Here is a 19,465-nt window from a genome sequence, read left to right on the forward strand (position 1 = left end):
AAATTTGGAGAAGGCAATGGCACCCCACTCCAGTACTCTTGCCTGGAAAAGCCCATGGATGGAGGGGCCTGGTGGGCTGCAGTCCATGGGGTTGCGAAAAGTCGGACATGACTGAGCAACTTCACTTTCACTTTTCACTTTCATGCATTGGAGAAGGAAATGGCAACCCACTCCAGTGTTCTTGCCTGGAGAATCCCAGGGACGGGGGAGCCTGGTGGGCTGCCGTCTGTGGGGTCGCACAGAGTCGGACACGACTGAAGCGACTTAGCAGCAGCAGCAGCAGCAGCTTTCAAAATTACCACAATCCTGTGAAACGGATGGTACTGTTTTCACTGTTATCTATTTATTAAATTATCAAATTGTTAAATTATTAAACTGAGGCTCAAAAGGTAACTCATATGCTTCACACCAGATACCCTTTTAATAATGGACGTGTTTGCTCTGGATTCTCAAGTCCTCATCTACTTCTCTGTAAATACTTAGGTAATTTCCAGTAGGCAGACTAAATACCAAGAAACGGAACTGTTGGCCAGAGCAGTTGTGGTAGTGTGTCCTTAAAGACTAAAGATGTAAGAATTCTCAATGGATTTCAGAAATTGTTACCCCAAAACTGGGTTCACCTTTTGGTGGGTGTCAAGGCAAAAAACACAACCAAACCAAGATGGGGAGATGGAAGGATTTATTATTACTTGCTGCAAGTCAGGAGAACACTGAGGATCTTTCTAGAAGCAGCCTAGATAGCATAACTGGGGAAATTTTAAATTAAGGGTACTTGCATATGCATGAAGGCGCTTGGGCAGTCAACAGATTGAAGTCTCTAGGGTCAGAAAAAGTCATCATCCTTTAGATTGTAGTTTACCTGTTGGTTGAGCATTTCAGGCTAATCTTTACCATTGAAACAGAACTGAGAGTCTTTATAACTAGTATATTATCTTTGCTATTGTTACTTATCTTACTGGATGACAGGGCAGAGTTTCTATGTTTTTTTGTTCCCATAAGATCGATAATGACTGAGATCTGTTCAGGGGCAAGCATGGTGGCAAGGCTTAGATCACAAGATGGCTTAGGCCAAAAACGGTTCTCTTACGCCAAGAAAGCCTTGCCTGGTTCTCTTTCTCTGGGAGCACCTACCCTATCTGCTTACAAAATGACCAAATAAATAGTACCATATATAACTGCCAACTAAGATCTTGGTCTCTTGTAAGGAATTAATGAGGACAGCATTAATTGTTTAATCTAGAATGAGCCATCTCTGAAAACAGCATCAACAACTATCATATAGTGAGGAAAACTTAGATAATAAAGAGAACATTAGAACAGGACTAGTAAGAGCAAAGTCACAGATGAACTGTTCTGTAGTTTGAGTGTGTCCCTGGGATCCTAGAGCGTGGAGGGCCTGGATGGTGCGGTGGGTACTGATGCCCAAACTCAACCCCTGTGCATCCATTCTGGATCGGGTCTGGGAGACAGAGTTTTGGGTGAAGAGAAAAGAATAGTTTTATATCTTTGCCTGCAAAGGGGGCCACAGTGGGCTTGTGCCTCTCAAAACTGTGTGTCCTGCTGTGGAGGATTAGTGGGGAATTTTACAGCAGTGGTTTAAAGGGGGTTGCTGATAAGATAAGGGTGTGTGCAGGGCCTCTTTTCCTTTAATCTGATCTCAGGTAGTCTTCTGATGATCTTCTCTGGTTCACTTAACTTGGCCTTAGGTGGTTTTCTCTGGAATGAAAAATGCTGACATCTTCCATCTGTTGGGGGTTTTAGTTCTGTAAAGAGCTCAAAGACACTGTTAGTGTATCCCTTGAGGGGAACCGGAACCCCGTCTCAAGGCTACACTGTTGTGTCCTGGCTGCTCCTCACTGGTCTCTGCATCCCCTCGCTTCCTGATTCAGTTCAGTTGCTCAGTTGTGTCCGACTCTTTGTGACCCCATGGACTGCAGCACACCAGGCCTCCCTGTCTATCACCAACTCTTGGAGTTTGCTCAAACTCATGTCTGTTGAGTCGGTGATGCCATCCAACCATCTCATCCTCTGTTGTCCCTGTCTCCTCCTGCCTTCAGTCTTTCCCAACAGCAGGGTCTTTTCTAATGAATCAGCTCTTTGCATCAGGTGGCCAAAGTATTGGAGCTTTAGCTTCGGCATCAGTCCTTCCAGTGAATATTCAGGACTGATTTCCTTTAGGATGGACTGGTTTGATCTCCTTGCCATTTAAGGGACTCTCAAGAGTCTTCTCCAACACCACAGTTCAAAAGCATCAATTCTTTAGTGTTCAACTTTCCTTATGGTCCCACTCTCACATCCATACATGACTACTGGAGAAACCATAGCTTTGACTAGATGGACCTTTGTCAGCAAAGTAATGTCTCTGTTTTTTAATATGCTGTCTAGGTTTGTCATTGCTTTTCTTCCCCAGGAGCAAGCATATTTTAATTTCATGGCTTCATCTGCGGTGATTTTGGAGGCCCAAGAAAATGAAGTCTGTCACTGTTTCCATTGTTTTCTCATCTATTTGTCAGGAAGTGATGGGACCAGATGCCATGATCTTAGTTTTTTGACTGTTGAGTTTTAAGCCAGCTGTTTTTTTGTTTTGTTTTTTTTAAATTCATTTCTGCCCTTTGGGCCTCAGAGAAGGTTGTAGAAGCTAGAGTCTGTTCCCTATAAGCAAGAAATAGGGAACAGAAAGGCTTCTGCGCTCAGGAGCCCTTCAGGGCCCTGCTTTATTTCAGTAGTAAGGGTGATAAAGTAATATGATTTAGAGATTACAAAGGTTGGTTCTGTGGGTTCTATTTAAATAAGTCACTGATAGATTATTTTCATGTTACTTCTGTCTTAGGAATCTGTCCCTAATTCCTTCTAGGAACATTCATTTGTTACATTCAGTTTTCAATGCAAAGGGGGTTCAGATAATAAAAATACCATATGTTTATATTGGTTCCCTGCTTGTTTTGTTTGTATAGTTTAAATTATCTTGAAAGCATGTTAAGATCTTTTCACCAACACTCAACTGGTCAGAGATCTTAGGTAAATTAGCCTTACAATGGCCCTCACAAGTCACCTTTCATTTGAAGGAAGAACAAAGCAGATTTTGATTTGATGGACTTAAATCAGAAGGATGTCACAAGAGCATTTGCGGAGTAAGGAGCTTGAAAGCAAGAGAGGATGAAGTAGAATTGAGAATCAATAGCCACGGGATTCCAGGAGTGTCTCCTAGATAGTGGATTGATGTCACCAAGAGTTAAGACAGACAGGGAAGTGAAATCCCTGACAGTGTGCGTGTCCTTGAGAGGCAGGTGTCCCAGCAGAGGGGTTAACAGAGACTTCTGTGTGCTCAGGTACAGGAAAATGGACTTTTTTCTTGCTGAAAAATAACACTCTGATTCCAGCTTGAATTCAGCCCCCAGCTTGTCTGACTTTATCAGTCTCTGCCCTGGAACGCTCATGAAAGCCAAGTTCCAACTCAGCAGCGTGAAGCTTCTCTCAGCGTGAAAACATGTCTCTGTGACAGGCAGAGACACGAATGGGCGCCCACGGGCCAGAACGAGCAGCACAGACCATGCAGCGGGTGAGCTCAGGTGGCCACATGAAGAGATGCTGATGAGTACGTCAGCACTGAACTGCTGCAGGGGTTTTGCCAAGAGATAATTTCAGGGCACTAGTTCCTGCTTGTCCTCCTCTTGTTCTTAATTTATCCCATTCTTGTGTTTAACTCTCCTTCTTGGCCCCCACATTCTTTTCACAAGCATGTTTTAAATCTGTTACCCACGTACGAGTCAATATTTTTGGAACAAGTTGTGTTTAAAAGCATGCCATTTGTTTTTTTTTTTTAATTAGGCAGCCAGGAATTTTTCACTCATCTGAGTGTAGAGATGGGTAGCAATGATTTTGTTCATTGTTTACATTTGGACTTAAACTTTAATAGGACCATCATCCTGCTGCATTCTATGAACTGTTGAAAGGTGCTGTAATTGGGAATGTTGGGCTGTGAGGCTGTGTTCTAGTCATCTCCTTTAACAGGACCTGGAGGCTGTGATTCAGCCTCACACCTGGAGTCAGTCACACCTTACCAGCTAAACTGGACTGGACTGGTTTATACTGGGAGGAGGCCCTTGAGGGTTTGAAATGTTCCCATAGGAAGTTGGATTAGTATTAACTAGAAGATTCCTTTCTCTCGGAAACTGGTCTGCCCTCAGGCTGCAGATCCAGAGGTACCAGGATATGTGTGTGTGTGTGTGTGCGCGTGTGTGTGTGTGTGTGCACGTGCACGCACACACAGGTAAGGTTTGTGTGGCCACAGGCTAGGCATAGCCTAGACTGAGCCCTGACGGTTGTTCATTGTTTTTTAAAGTCACAAACGTGTGAGTTTGTGAGGCAAAATCAAATGTCTTATTTCCCTTACCAGGTAAACTTAAAACACTTAGAACTCTGAGAGTACATGTGGGTGACTTGTACACATGATCACATTTTAAAATCTTCAGGGAGCTCACACGCATGGTTTGTAACACCTCTGTACCCAAGCGAGGTGTGTGCGTTAGTGTCTACGTCCAGGGAATGTTTTTAGTGTTCGTCTGTGTATTTTTACATGTAGCTTTGGGACTTTAGTTAGCATGTAAATATTAATATTTATAGGAGTATGTGTTTACATTACCTTTTTTTCTGTGTTCCTGGCCCTCTTGCCAAGATTAATTTACAGAAATGCACTATCGCACTAAGCCTTCCATTATTCTGTGAAATAGGTCCTTGTATCTAGGAAGTCAGCACAGCCTCATTCTCCTAGTTGCATTTTGGAGTCAGAAAGCTGAAAACGTTATCCACCCATAATAGGAAGATGTCTCCCCTGGCTGGCCTGACCATGAAAGCGGGCTGCAGTCCATGGGTTCATAAGAAGTTGGACACAACTGATCCCGTATGCCCTTGCACTATGGATGGACGTGTTTACTGCCACTAAAAACTACTGTACTGAACTTCGTATGTGCCTCTGTGCAGATGTATGAATACGCCTGTAGGATAAGTTCCTAGAAGCAGAATCTGTGGGTCATTTAAATTGTAGGACTTGTGTCTGCATTGTCTGCGAGCTGCACTGACCTGTACCTCCTCCTGTGCTGTTTGCCCTGCGTGTCGCTTTTGAGAAAGAACGGTTTGCTTCCTTGTCCGTTGCGTCCTAGCAGATCCAACCCCCTTTCATGTTCTTAGCTTTCTTTTTAAATTGACTCCTTTGTTCATGCAGTTAATTTTCTTCAGCTTTTAAACTCTGTGCTGGAGCTGACATGGCAGGCCTGCCCGTCCCTCTGTCTGGCGTACAAGCTGTTAGTCTAAACATGTATGTGTTGAGTTTAAGGGGAGAAATGACCGAGTGAGTGAGGACATTTCTGAATGATGTGATCATGTAAGATGTTGGGATACTAGTGGGAAGGGAGGGGTGTCTTGAGATAACAGATGAAACTGTGTCTGGTGAGATTTAGGAGGTGCGTCACAGATGTCAGATTCCTTCCCTCCTCCAGGCTGCTGCCAGCCCCCTGATAACAGGCTGTGACTGGGGGGCCCAGGAGAAGACGGCTTTGCTGGAGGAACCCCTTCTGTCTGTGGAGCTGGCACAGCCCTCCTTCACCATTTCCGCTGCGCTCTCCCTGACCTCCTCCACCCGAGACTCCTCCTGCGATCGGGACCACGGCTGGCTCTCTCCAGCCCTTCCTCTGTTCTCTTGCAAGGCCACTTTTATTCTGGCGCGTTGATAGGTTCATATTGTCGTGCTGCTCTCCGATGGGAGCAGTTTAGTATTTTCTCCCAGAGTAAATAAGTTGATTTCATTGCCATCCCCCCTTTTTCCGGGGAAGGGCAGCAGTATTCATCCCCTAGATTTATTTCCAGTTTACTGTTGTAAGTTCACTTTAATATGGAGACTGAAGAAGTTACTCCTTTCTCAAGATCAGTACTGTTTTTTGTATTTAGTGAAGTCTGTGAGGCTGTGAGGGGTTAATTGTTCTCTGTGAATGGAGAGTCTTAATTCGTTAGATGTCTCCTGATGTCTCCTGTTAGATTCTAATCTTGAAGTCCTGACAAAGCTTGCTGTGAATTATAGTGCTTCTCCTTCTTTGCTTTCTGCTGTGTTAGGTAGGGGAGAGTCACCTCGCAGGAAAAAATGAGAATATTGAGAGTAAATTCAGGCATTTCATTGTGAGATGAGGGAAAGTTACCTTTATAGCTTGTTGCTGCCTTGGGGCCCCTGGCCTTGTTCCGTTAACAGTGTGTACCCAAATATGAGCATCAGGGACTGTCTGTGCCCAGTTACACAACAGTGGGGGTGTCTCCTGCATGTTCCCAGTTACTGCTGGGGGAGGGCAAGGACCATATTACAGGTCCCCGCAGCAATGAGGGGCGGGGGCCAAGGTGAGATGCTTTTCCCCAGCAAGAACAATAAGAATACGCTAGTCTGAACATGATTTGGTCCACATAGTCATCTTCAGGAGTCTGTTATGGCGACTGTCCTGCTGTCAGAGGCTAAGCGAGGTGTCATCAGTGCACACTCGTGTGTGAGATGTGTCTGAGAGCGGATGTGAACCGCCGCAGGCGGCTTCATGCATCTGCGTGTAAGGCGGTGTGCGGTGTGCTGACCCCGAGGTTGGGCTAGTAGTGGTGTCTGGTGAGCAGAGTGGGTCCCTCCTCCCTGACCCTGCAGGGCCTTCCTCTCCCCTGCCTGTCTCCCCCTCCTCCCTCCTTCTTTCTTTCTCTCTGTCTCCCCCTCCCTCCTCCTTTCCTTTCTTTCTCTCTCTGTCTCTCTCTTTCTGTCTCCTCTCTCTGTCTGTCTGTCTACCCTTCCTCCTTCCCTCTTTTCTTGCACAGAATCCTGTTTACTTCTGTCCGTGCCGCTGAGCACACACCAGTTTCCCAGAGAAGCCTGGCCTGTCTGATCCCAGCCCTCGGCTTGCTCGGGGCCTGTGCCCAGCACAGAAGCAGAGGAGACCGAGGCGGACTGCAGGGCGGGTTCCCAGCCTCGTGGCTCCCAGGCGTCCTTCTGTGCCTGTTCATCCACTCCTCTCCCTGTCACCACCTGGTCTTCCTCACTCCTGCTTTCAGAGGATTTTGAAGCCAGCAAGTGGAGAGTTGTCCTGTTGGCTCTCCAAGGAGCAAACCCGCCTTCCTCTGCCTGCCTCTTGCCATCTCTGCCCCCGTTTGCCAGGTGCCCTCTTGCCACCTGTCCGGGCCTGTCCCTCGTACCCCATGTCCTCTACTGCTCCAGAAACCTTCTTTCCCATTCTAGTAAATGTCTCTCAACGGGTCTTTCTCATTGGGCGTGGCTTGTGGGATCTTAGTTCTCTGACCAGGGATCGAACCCACAACCCTGCAATGGGAGCACCACGCCCTAAATACTGGACCCCAGGGGAGGACCCTCTCATCGGATATTAAACATGCTGAAACCTCTTCATCTCTAAAACAGCAAACAATTTAAAAACGTCCCTTAATCCCTAGCTTTTGTTCTGGGTACTGCCTTAACCTCCTTACAGGCTAGATTTCTCAGAAGAGTCGTCTGCACTCTCTTTTTATTTTTATTTTTTTCCCCCCATCCTTACTCCTCAGCCGACTGGGAACCTGGCTCCCAGCCCCTCAAACCCCCAGAACCACTTCTCCTCGCATCACGAGGGATTTCAGGATGACTGTGGACACGTCCAGCGCACACGTCCCAGGCCTCGTCTTACCTGCCAGTATTGGACTCTGTTGACCGTCCTTTTTTCGTGAATTGCCCTTTTTCTCTTCCAGCCCCACTTGCCCTAGGTTTCCTCGTGTTTCTGGGGCTTATTTGCGGCGCCCTTTCCGCATCTGACCTCCTGGAGGCTGGTGGACGTGGGGATCTCAGGGCGGCCTGTCTCCTTTCTCCTTCCTCCCTGTTGACCCCCGTCCCTGCGTCCAGCCCTGAGTACTGTAAGTGGGTGGGAAAGCTAAGCTCCGTGCCATGCCCTTCTGGTACCGTCCGACCCACCACGTTTCCCTCTGCAGCCGTGTCCTTCCGCGAGTCTCCCGCGCCTCGCCCTGGATTCTGTGAGAGGACTGTCTCCCTTTTACATTTCTTCTCCACCTGGCCTGGAGCTGATGGCTTAGTCTCTTAATCCTCCTAATGCATTTGAGTGGTTTTCCATAGTTGTTGGGAAAACAAAATCCCGTAAGAAGTTCATGAGGTTGGGCATCACCTTGGCTCCTGTCCCCGCCTCCCGCGTGCCCCTGCTGCTGGCTCCTGAGCTGAGCTGGGCCCCTGGGCCCCGGCTCTCCCGACAGTGCAGGCCCGTGCTCCTCGCCCCACGCCTGCCGCTCTCACCAGGTGTTCTCCCGGTTTCCCCCCAGCTCCCTTCAGGGTTTTGAGCTCTCCATACACAGTCCTATACTCTTTAAAAAATTATTATTATTTTTTTTTGCTGAAGTGTGGTTGACTTACAGTGTTGTTCTGATTGCTGCTGTACGGCACACTGCTTCAGTTTTATGTATCTGTATATACTTTTTCCATATTCTTTTCCCTTATTGTTCATCATAGGATATTGAATATAGTGCCCTGTGGGACCTTGTTGTTTATCCGTCTTATATATACTAGTTTGTTTCGAAAAATGGCCTGAAGACCTGAATAAACATTTCTCCAAAGAAGACATACAGACGGCCAGTAGGCACATGGAAGGATGCTCAACATCACCAGTTATTCAGAGAAATGCAAGTCAGTGTCCGTTATTCTTAATGCCTCACTCATCAGCCAGGCTCATGTAGATGCTTATTAAATACGAGTGAATGAACGAACTGCTAGTGTGTTGCTGGGGGAGGATTATCTATGATTAGCATTCCAAAGCCCCACAGTCTGCCTTCTCTGATTGCGTCATGTCACGTGTTTATGTTCCCGTAAGAACTTCTTAGTGACCTGTACACGTGGCTCTGTGTGCTTGGTTTCCCAAGTACCTTCATGGGATCTCCTCTCGAGACTTGAGGCAAGTCGGTGGGGTTCCTCAGACCGTATGGCCGCAGCAGCCCCAGCATCTCCCTCCACCCCACACACATTTGCAGATGCTCGCTCAGGATAACTGAAATTCTAGATGGTTCCTGGTGATTCTCAGTGTTCGTTCTTTATAGACAGGAGGTGAGACAAGGGTGTCTGGATGTGTGTTCAAAGTCCAAGCAAGTTAGGACTAAGTCACAGGACACCTGAATCACATCCCTCTGACTTTTTTCTACCTCCATATAGTCCATTTTTCTCAAATATGTGAAAATTTGTCTGTAATGATTTTTGGAAACTTTTAAAAACACTGGTAAAACATACTGTTGCCCATCAATATCAATCCAGAGGTAATGGGATATGCAGATGCAACCACCTGGTGATCTAAAATATTAGGTTGGTGCAAAAGTAATTATAGTTTCAGACCCTGAATTTTAAATCATTTTAATTAAGCTCAAACACATCTTTATTAGTCAAAATAGGTACCATTACAATCAAGTCATTTTTGTCAGGGAGAAAGAAGTCTATTTCTGTAGCATAAAAATCTGTGCTTCAGGATTCAGTGAACTCTTGGAAAGCATTTTCTGCCTCCTGCTTGCGGTGGAAACTTTTTCCTTGAAAAATGGTGTCTAGGTGCTTGAAGAAGTGCTAGTCAGTTGGTGAGAGTCAGGTGAATATGGCAGATGAGGCAAAACTTCATGGCCCAATTCGTTCAGCTTTTGAAGCGTTGGTTGTGCAGTGTGTGGTTGGGTGTGGTTGCAGAGTTGGGCCCACTCTGCTCACCAGTGCTGGCTGCCGCTGTTTCAGTTTTCTGTGCATCTCATCGATTTGCTGAGCATACGTCTCTTAGGTAATGGTTTGCTGGGATTTGGAAAGTTGTGGGTGGGTCAGACCAGCAGCAGACCACTGAACAGTGACCGTGACTCCTTTTTTGGTGCAAGCTTGGCTTAGGGAAGTGCTTTGGAGTTTCTTCTCAGTCCATCCACTGAGCTGGTTGTCACTGGTTTTTGTATAAAATCTACTTTTCATTGCACATCACAATCCAATTGAGAAATGGTTCATTGTTGTTGTGTAGAATAAGAGAATATAAACTTCAAAATGTGTATTTTTTTGATCTGCAGTCAGCTCGTGAGGCACCCAGTTACCGAGCTTTTTCACCTTTCCAGTTGGCTTCAGTGCCAAACGACGGTAGAATGGTTGATGTTGGCTTCTTGGGCAGCTTCTCATGTCGTTGTGAAGGATCAGCTTCGATGCTCCTCTCAGTTGTTGTCAGCTCCCAGTGGCCAGCCACTGAACCTCCTCATCTTCAAGGCACTTGTTTCCTTCGCAAAGCTTCTTGAACCACCCTTGCGCTGTATGTTCGCTAGCAGTTTCTGGGCCAAATGCACTGCTTTATGACCCATTTTGAACTTGAATAAGAAAATTGCTCAAGTTTGCTTTTTGTCTCACATCATTTCCATAGTCTAAAATATACATAAAATAAACAGCAAGTAATGATTCATTAGCAGAAAACATAAAGCAAGAAATATCTGTTAAAATGATACATAGCACAACCACATTTCTTTAAGAATGTATTCCAGTATCAACTGGCGAAAGTTCAACAGTGCAAAGCCAGAATTACTTTGTACCAACCTAAAGCTGCACAGCCCAGGGTTGACTGAACCCACTGATGCAGAGCTGCCTGTGTGCGGAGGGTCGTAAGAGACTTGAGCGTCAGGGGACTTGTGTCCCTGTGGGTCCAGGACTGATCCACCACGGATGCTGAGGGGCCGTGGCGTGTAACAGAAAAAAACTGTTTACTTATTTGGCTGCTCAGGGTCTTAGTTGCAGCGCATAGGGTCTTCTGTCTTTGCTGTGGCATGCAGGTTTTTAGTTGCAGCATGAGAAATCTTGTTCCCTGACCGGAGATTGAACCCAGGCCCCCTGCATTGGGAGCACAGAGTCGTAGCCACTGGACCACCAGGGAAGTCCCCTTAACCATTTTTAGTGTACAATTTACTGGGATTAAACACAACCACAGTGTTATACAAACATTACCACCACGCATCTGCAGAACTGTTTTCATCTTGCAAAACTCAAGCTCTGTGCCCATTGAGCAGTAACTTCCCCTCCCCCTCTCCCAGACCTTGCAACTGCCTATCTTTCTATTTTTTTTTTTTCCAACTGAGAAAGAAAACTGTTGCTCAGTGTCCTTTCAGATCAGCAGATATCTCCAATCACAAGGTTTATTTCAGTGGTTTTGATTTTATTTAAAAACATCAGGTAAGAATCGTAGAGAGAACAGAGTGTTGGTTGTCAGAGGGGAGGGGGTGGCAGAGGGAAGGACTGGGAGTTTGGAGTCCGCAGAGGTAAACTGTTACCTGCAGGATGGGTAGGCAGCAAGGCCCTACTGCTGGCGCAGGGAACTGTATTTAGTACCCTATGATAAACTGTAATGGAAAAGATATATATAAAAAAGAATGCATACATATGAATAACTGAATCATTTTGCTGTGCAGCTGAAACTAACACAGCATTGTTAATCAATTATACTCCAATATAAAATAAAAAGTTAAAACATAAAAGCTAAAACTATAAAACTTAGAAGAAATCATAAAAGAAAAACTTTATGACATTGGGTTAGGCAGGGATTTTTTGCATATGTTACCAAAGCATGGGTAACTAAGAAAAAATACAAGAACTGGACTACATGAAAGCAAAAGCTTCCGTGCATCAGAAAACAGTATCAACAGTGTGAAAAAGCAGCCTACAGAATGGTAGAATATATTTGAAAATCATACATGTGAAAGTAATTTAATATCTAAAATATATACAATCCTACAATTTAACAATGAAAAATCAAACAACTCGATTTTAAAATTGGCAAAGGACTTGGTTAGATGCTATCCAGAGAAGATGCACAGATGGCCTGTAAGTACATGAAAAGATGCTCAACATCATAAATCATTCAGTTCAGTTCAGTCTCTCAATCGTTTCTGACTCTTTGCGACCCCATGGACTGCAGCACGCCAGGCCTCCCTGTCCATCACCAATCATCATCCTAGAGTTTACTCAAACTCATGTCCATTGAGTCAGTGATGCCATCCAACCATCTCATCCTCTGTCATCCCCTTCTCCTCTGGCCTTCAATCGTTCCCAGCATCAGGGTCTTTTCAAATGAGTCCGCTCTTAACATCAGGTGGCCAAAGTATTGGAGTTTCAGCTTGAACATCACACTTTAGGTTGGACTGGTTGGATCTCCTTGCAGTCCAAGGGACTTGCGAGAGTCTTCTCCAAAACCACAGTTCAAAAGCATCAATTCTGTGGCACTCAGCTTTCTTTATAATCCAACTCTCACATCCTTACATGACTACTGGAAAAACCATAGCCTTGATGAGATGGACCGTTCTTGGCAAAGTAATGTCTCTGCTTTTTAATATGCTGTCTACATTGGTCATAACTTTCTTTCCAAGGAGCAAGTGTCTTTAAATTTCATGGCTGCAGCCACGATCTGCAGTGATTTTTGGAGCCCCCCCAAAATAAAGTCAGCCACTGTTTCCCCATCTATTTGCCATGAAGTGATGGGACCAGATCCATGATCTTAGTTTTCTGAATGTTGAGCTTTAAGCCAACGTTTTTACTCTCCTGTTTCACTTTCATCAAGAGGCTCTTTAGTTCTTCACTTTCTGGCATAAAAAGTGACATATGCCATGTGTCATCTGCATATCTGAGGTTGTTGATATTTTTCCCTGCAATCTTGATTCCAGGTTGTACTTCTTCCAGCCCAGCATTTCTCATGATGTACTCTGCATATAAGTTAAATAAGCAGGGTGACAATATACAGCCTTGACGTACTCCTTTTCCTATTTGGAACCAGTCTGTTGTTCCATGTCCAGTTCTAACTGTTGCTTCCTTACCTGCATACAAGTTTCTCAAGAGGCAGGTCGGGTGGTCTGGTATTTACATCTCTTTCAGAACTTTCCACAGTTTGTGGTGATCCACACAGTCAAAGGCTTTGGCATAGTCATTAAAGCAAAAATAGATGTTTTCTGGAACTCTGTTGCTTTTTCGATTATCCATTGGTTGTTGGCAATTTGATCTCTGGTTCCTCTCCCTTTTCTAAAACTAGCTTGAACATCTGGAATTTCACTGTTCACATATTGCTTAAGCCTGGCTTGGAGAATTTTGAGCATTACTTTACTAGTGTGTGAGATGAGTGCAATTGTGCAGTAGTTTGAGCATTCTTTGGCACTGCCTTTCTTTGGGATTGGAATGAAAACTGACCTTTTTTGGTCCTGTGGCCACTGCTGAGTTTTCCAAATTTGCTGGCGTATTGAGTGCAGCACTTTCACAGCATCATCTTTTAGGATTTGAAATAGCTCAACTGGAATTCCATCACCTCCACTAGCTTTGTTTATAATGATGCTTCCTAAGGCCCACTTGACTTCATATTCCAGGATGTCTGGCTCTAGGTGAGTGATCACACCATCATGGTTATCTAAGTCGTGAAGATCTTTTTTGTATAGTTCTGTGTATTCTTGCTACCTCTTCTTAATATCTTCTGCTTCTGTTAGGTCCATACCATTTCTGTCCTTTATCAAGCCCATCTTTGCATGAAATGTTCCCTTGATATCTCTAAGTTTCTTGAAGAGATCTCTAGTCTTTCCCATTCTATTGTTTTCCTCTATTTCTTTGCACTAATCACCGAGGAAGGCTTTCTTATCTCTCCTTGCTGTTCTTTGGAACTCTGCATTCAAATGGGTATATCTTTGCTTTTCTCCTTTGCGTTTTGCTTCTTTTCTTTTCACAGCTGTTTGTAAGGCCTCCTCAGACAGGCATTTTGCTTTTTTGCATTTCTTTTTCTTAGGGGAGTTCTTGATCCCTGTCTCCTGTACAGTGTCACAAACCTGTCCATGGCTCATCAGGCTCTGTCTATCAGATCTAGTCCCTTAAATCTATTTCTCATTTCCACTATATAATCGTAAGGGATTTGATTTAGGTCATACCTGAATGGTCTAGTGGTTTTCCCTACTTTTTTCAATTTCAGTCTGAATTTGGCAATGAGGAGTTCATGATCTGAGCCACAGTCAGCTCCCGGTCTTGTTTTTGCTAACTGTATAGTGCTTCTCCATCTTTGGCTGCAAAGAATATAATCAGTCTGATTTCCATGTTAGCCATCTGGTGATGTCCGTGTGTAGAGTCTTCTCTTGTGTTGTTGGAAGAGGGTGTTTGTTATGACCAGTGCTTTCTCTTGGCAAAATTCTATTAGCCTTTGCCCTACTTCATTCCGTATTCCAAGGCCAAATTTGCCTGTTACTCCAGGTGTTTCTTGACTTCCTATTTTTGCATTCCAGTCCCCTATAATGAAAAAGACATCTTTGTTAGGTGTTAGTTCTAAAAGGTCTTGTAGGTCTTCATAGCACCATTCGATTTCAGCTTCTTCAGCGTTACTGGTCAGGGTATTAGACTTGGATTACTGTGATATTGAATGGTTTGCCTTGGAAACGAACAGAGATCATTCTGTCGTTTTTGAGATTGCATCCAGGTACTGCATTTTGGACTCTTTTGTTGACCATGGTGGCTACTCCATTTCTTCTGAGGGATTCCTGCCCACAGTAGTAAATATAATGGTCATCTGAGTTAAATTCATCCATTTCAGTCCATTTTAGTTAGCTGATTCCTAGAATGTCAACATTCACTCTTGCCATCTCCTGTTTGACCACTTCTAATTTGCCTTGGTTCATGGACCTAACATTCCAGGTTCCTATGCAATATTACTCTTTACAGCATTGGACCTTGCTTCCATCACCAGTCCCATCCACAGCTGGGTGTTGTTTTTGCTTGGCTCCATCCTTTCATTCTTTCTGGAGTTATTTCTCCACTGATCTGCAGTAGCCTATTGGGCACCTACTGGCTTGGGGAGTTCATCTTCAGTGTCTTATCTTTTTTTGCCTTTTCATACTGTTCATGGGGTTCTCAAGGCAAGGATACTGAAGTGGTTTGCCATTCCCTTCTCCAGTGGACCACATTCTGTCAGACCTCTCCACCATGACCCGCCTGTCTTGGGTGGCCCCAAGCTTGCACATTTGGAGATTCTCAGTTCACGCACTGTTCTCGGTTCTTGTAGTGTTGAAGGCTAGCTTGAAGCTTTTTGAGCATTACCTTGGTGGCACGTGAAATGAACGCAATTTCATGGTAGTTTGACCGTTCCTTGGTATTGCCTTTCTTTGGATTGTGTCTGTTTCATAGATAGAGATAGGTGCATTTGTGTCATGCTTTAGATTCTACATATAAGTGATATCATATGGTACTTTTCTTTCTCTTTCTGACTGACTTCACTGAATATGATATTCTCTAGGTCCATCCAGTTGCTGCAAATGGCATTATGTTGTTCCTTTTTATGGTTGAGTAGTATTCTATGGTGTGTGTGTATGTATATATACCACATCTTTTTTATCCAGTCATCTGCTGATGGATATTTAGGTTGTAACAGACTTCATGAATTTAAATCATTTCTTTCTATAGCTTGAAAAAAGTGCTGATTTGGACTTTGACTATTGATATTTCTTAGATACGTCCTGTCGGCATCCTTTCATTTTTGGTTCAGGATTTGGTCACCTGTGTCTGTACTAACGTATTCTTCTCTTAATTGACGTGTATCTGTGCCCCTCTGGGATTTCCCATGGCAGTTTCTAAGGACTTTCTTTCCAGTTGTTTGACTTTGCTTCATGTTCCTCTTGGTTGGGCTTGTTGGTGTTTGACATGATAAAACACGAAAGCCTAATCTTCAGCCATTTATGACACTTAAGTCACAGTTTTCTTGTAGAATTCCATCTAATTCTTATGTGAGAGAATATACTGATAAAGCACTTGGGGACTGCAGAGTTATTTTGGGGCATCTATACTAAAAAATCTCTTATATAATTTTAATGTTCCACTAGTTTGGCTATCAATGTGAGTGTTGCAATCTTTATATCTATCTATATATCTGTATATCTGTATGTGTATGCCTCTCTCTATATAAATGCCATGCATATATATGTATATATGCCTATAAGTTAGTCATTCAGTCTTGTCTGACTCTTTGCAATCCCGTGGACTATAGCCCGTCAGGCTCCCTGTCCGTGGAATTCTCCAGGCAAGAATACTGGAGTGGGTAGCCATTCCCTTCTCCAAGACATCTTCTTGACCCAAGAATTATACCTGAGTCTCCTGCATTGCAAACAGATTCTTTACCATCTCAGCCACCAGGCAAGCCCATATATGCTTCTGGGTATACATATATCCGTTTTGTCCGGGAAGAATACTTTTAATTTGGGTGTTGTATGAAAGATAAGCATTACTTTTATCCAAGATTATTTTGTATTATGACAATAGCCATTTTGCTTGGTACCTTTTTGTCCTGTGTTTTTGAGACAAAGTCATTAAGCATGCATAGAAGTGGCTTCGGCCTGACTTTCAACTTCCTCATACGGTGTCTGTTGGTTTTATACATCTAGCGTGAAAAATGTATGTGATCACCTCCCGTTTTTTATTTCTTTGTAAGCGCTTTCTATTAATTTAGTGGGGGAAAAAGTGGTATGTAAAGGTGTGCTTTAAAAAGCTGCTATCCATGATGAAGGAGTCATTCAGAAAAGATGACATCATCATAGAATAATAATACAAGTAAGGCTTAGATGGCTTTTATGGCTTTTATCCCATTTGAAAAACTGGTATAATTTTAGGTGGCAGAGGATTACATCATATAATTTGGAATGGTTTTCAGAAAACAGGGAAATTAGACTGGTTAATACTCAGTGTGGAGAAGGCAATGGCACCCCACTCCAGTGATGTAAACTAGAGCACGAACAGTCGCTTACAGTATAATATAGTGTTTGCTTAGTGAAACCTAAGATGAGAATAAAATTTCCTGTAAAAATTCCACAAAAGGGGATGTTACAGTGAAATGAAGCCTTTAGAATGGAAACAAAACTCTTGCATATGTGGGAACTAGCCAGGTTTTTAAGGGTTATATGATCCCAGTGAAGCTGTGAAGGAAAAGGAAGGTAGGTCCCAGCATGTGCAGCTTCTGGAAGCTCCAGACAAATAGGAGAAGCAGAATGGGAAGCTGCAGAGGGACCCCAGGGGAGGTAGAATTCCGACAACGCTCAGGCTGCTCCTTCTCCAGGCTGGTTTTAGAACACTTTTTGCTTCATTAAGTTTTGTTCACTGGAGTCTTAACAGAGGAAACCCCCTGCAAGCTTTTGTTTCATGAAAGGGTTAAGTATCAGGAAAACAGAGGCAGCTTATCCCAGATTGATGTATTACACAGCTGCTTTTGTGCTCAAACAACTCTGTCATTCTGAAGGAGTGCTTTGTTCTCTCAGTGGAAAGCTGGATTCTTCAATGACTGGATTCATTCTCCGGGATTACTCAGTGTTTACTCTATCTGCTAATGGCAGGCTTTGCTTGACAACATGCCCTTTCTTGTTGGGAGACTTGGCAAACTCAGAAACACTGGCTTTTATTTCTTCAAAATGTCTGAACTTTGTGGATGCAAAGCAGTTTTTTGAACTTCAGAGATTTGTTTTTGTCTCGACTGTTATGCACACCTGTTTAGTAATCTTGAGGTTATCACTCTTCAAACTACACATTTGTGAATAAAAAGTGTTACTTTAGAGGTGACGTCATTTACCTGTATTGTTGTCAGCGGATTCATTGTTTGTATAATCAATGTGAGATACCTTTCTAGTGATCATATTGGTGGCAATGTGAAAAGCATTAAAGAATTTCCAGATAATTCCCAGGAAATCCGTAGGTAGGTAGGTAGGTACATTTCAAGGTTACGAACACTTTGAAAGTACAGTAAAACAGTGAGTAGATAGATATCTTTGGAGGTCTGCTTTCTTAATAGAGATAAGCGTCCTGATTGCTGCCTCCCTCCCTGAAGTTAGTGGTCTGTTTCTGTCCTGTAATCTGTTTTCTCGCTGTGTTCAGAATAACCACCTCAGTCTCCTGTCCTACCTCTGAACGCTCCCACCCTTCTGCAGACCCCAGAGGGTGATTTTGAGGGAGACAGGATGCCCTTGGAGGCTGGAATGAGAGCCTTTCCTTAGAAGCTGAGAAACAGGTTCCTAGAGATTTGGGGGTTGGTACTGCTCTTTTTGATGGCTTTACTGTTTCCATATTTGTTTCTACATTCTTTAAATGATTTTGAGAGGAAAGTTTCCTGACTGGCTTCTGGCCTTGAGTTAAGTTTCTGGCTACAGTGTTTTACACTTAGTATTCAGGAGTATTTGGGAAGTCTTATAAAATCCTATGTCGATAGAGCCGGTTTTAAGTAATCTTTGTGGTTTATAGCATCATGGGGTGTGTGTGTGTGTGTGTGTGTGTGTGTGTGTGTGTGTGAAGATATAAGCTGGTGCTTATTTTAGTCTTTTATGATTCTGTGTAATAACCAATCTACTTACCTTATCTGTAGATATTTATTCAGTGTCTACAATATATATATGCCACTGTTTATCTCAGTAGAAGGATAAGATACAAAAGTCTGTTAAAATCACGTGGCTCTTGTTATCTTGGAATTAGCCGGTTGGGAGAAACAAGATGCAGTTTTGAACAGTAAATTTAAAGGGCAAAGAAGTATATGATTCTTCCAGGTGCCAGATTAATTGGCACAGGCTTAGGAGTAGGATTTCCCGGCATCTCAGATGGTAGAGAATCCACCTGCAGCGCGGGAGATGTGGGTTCAATGCATGGGTCAGGAAGATCCCCTGGAGGAGAGCATGGCAACCTCCTCCAGTCTTCTTGCCGGGAGAATCCCATGGACAGGGGAGCCTGGTGGGCTACAGTCCATAGGGTTGCGACGAGTTGGACACGACTGGGCAACTACGCATGGTGGAGTTCAGGGACCAAAGTGGGAAATGAGGGCTGGGGAGGTGAGTGACGGCCCCGGAGGAGGTGGGGCTGGATGTCTGCTCCCAGGATGGGCAGGCCTGTGCAGGGGGGCTGCGACCGGGAGGGTGTTCTGCGTGGTGGTACCCTGAGGGTAACAGTGTGTGGGGCCTGAGCTCCTTGGGAGGAACACTGAGAAGCTGCCAGTTGGATTAGAAGGATACTGTTGAGGTAATGGGGCTTAAATAGATTGAATGCGACAGATACTCATACATGTTCTGATCACGGGCAATTTGTGGATTTTGCTGAAATTTTATACATGAAAGTTGTTACATTTTTCCACAATTGCTTTTGGCTCACAAAAGTTTCTGAGAGAAGTGAGTATTGACTGAAAAACTGAATGATCTAAAAGGTGAGAGTTACATCTGGTGAACAAAATTAAAGCCTCAACCCTAGGACACGGCCTCTCAGACGGCTCTGAGGGATGGCTCTGAAGAGGCCGGGGAGGCCAGGATGCATGGGGGCTTTGCAACAGAGATCAGGTAGTCGCAACATCAGAAGACTACCTGATTAATTAACTAGAGAAAACAAGATCTCTCAAGATAATGAATTGAGTGCTTTTCTGTGTATGGGAAGGTGCAGGACTCTGAGCTC

The 19,465-nt window shown here is 44.1% G+C and overlaps 1 protein-coding gene across 26 annotated transcripts in view; it reads left to right on the forward strand.

Annotated features, from left to right (window-relative positions):
- DST (dystonin) overlaps positions 1-19,465 on the forward strand; it is a 518,621-nt gene that overhangs the window by 296,915 nt on the left and 202,241 nt on the right. The gene's annotated exons all lie outside the window — the stretch shown is intronic.

This window comes from Bos indicus, chromosome 23 (assembly GCF_029378745.1).
Source record: "Bos indicus isolate NIAB-ARS_2022 breed Sahiwal x Tharparkar chromosome 23, NIAB-ARS_B.indTharparkar_mat_pri_1.0, whole genome shotgun sequence".
Lineage (NCBI taxonomy): Eukaryota > Metazoa > Chordata > Mammalia > Artiodactyla > Bovidae > Bos > Bos indicus.